We start from the raw sequence: 918 nt of genomic DNA, 5'->3' as shown, positions 1-918 counted from the left end.
TTTCATGAGTTAATGCAGCACCATGACAAAAAACATCGGTTTTCGGAAGTTATTTTGCCTTTTTCCCTCTCACGCACCCACACACAAACGCGCGCGCGCAGGCAGACGAAGGACATGAATGTATTGAACTGCGTGTCAGGAGCAGGTCGGCCATAAACATTCTTTAAACGAGTCTGTTCTCATGTCGCAGAGACTCCTGTTGCACGAGCGAGTAGGTGACAGAGTGGACACCGGATACGCACGGTCCCACCTACACCTGCGTGACCCGAGATGTGTTCATTCTGCGCGAGGAACCTCGACATTCCCTTCATCGTGAGCGCTATTAGGCTGCGCTGAGCTCATTAGAACTTCCACAGGCAGAGCAGAGGAAACAACAGCCTTGGAACACTGCACCACGTGACCCTGCCGTCTTTTTAATGAATCATTTGTTTCCCTGGTCCTTGGCCGGGAGGGAAAGGGCGCGTGTTGATGACATTTACATGTATTCACGCTTTTATTCAAAGCGATTTACGAATGGGGAATAATATTCATGCCACAATGCAAAGGAGACCTCAGGTAAACATAAATACTACTACAATAAATACTACTGGCAGAAGTAGTGATGAGGAGTTATTGCTCTCTTACTCTGGGTTTGTTACGGATGTCCTCGCGCTAGTGCTGCTGTCTGTCGCCGGTTTGGGCAGGAGGGCCGAGGCTGAGCGCGCCTCTCACCTTTAAGAGAAACGCGACGCGGTTCAGTTCGGGAGGGGCGGATTTTTGGCATGAGAGAACGAAGAGGTAGGGCCCCGGGCTCGCGTCTGCTTCGCGAGCCTCTGGCTCAGGGGGCGGGGGGCTGTCCGTCGGGGAGGGGCGGAGATGGAGGGGACACGGACCGACGCAGAGATACAACCTAATATCCTCGCGCTGGGAAAGGGACAC

Source organism: Alosa sapidissima, chromosome 16 (assembly GCF_018492685.1).
Source record: "Alosa sapidissima isolate fAloSap1 chromosome 16, fAloSap1.pri, whole genome shotgun sequence".
Taxonomy (NCBI): domain Eukaryota; kingdom Metazoa; phylum Chordata; class Actinopteri; order Clupeiformes; family Clupeidae; genus Alosa; species Alosa sapidissima.
This window is presented reverse-complemented; position numbering follows the sequence as displayed.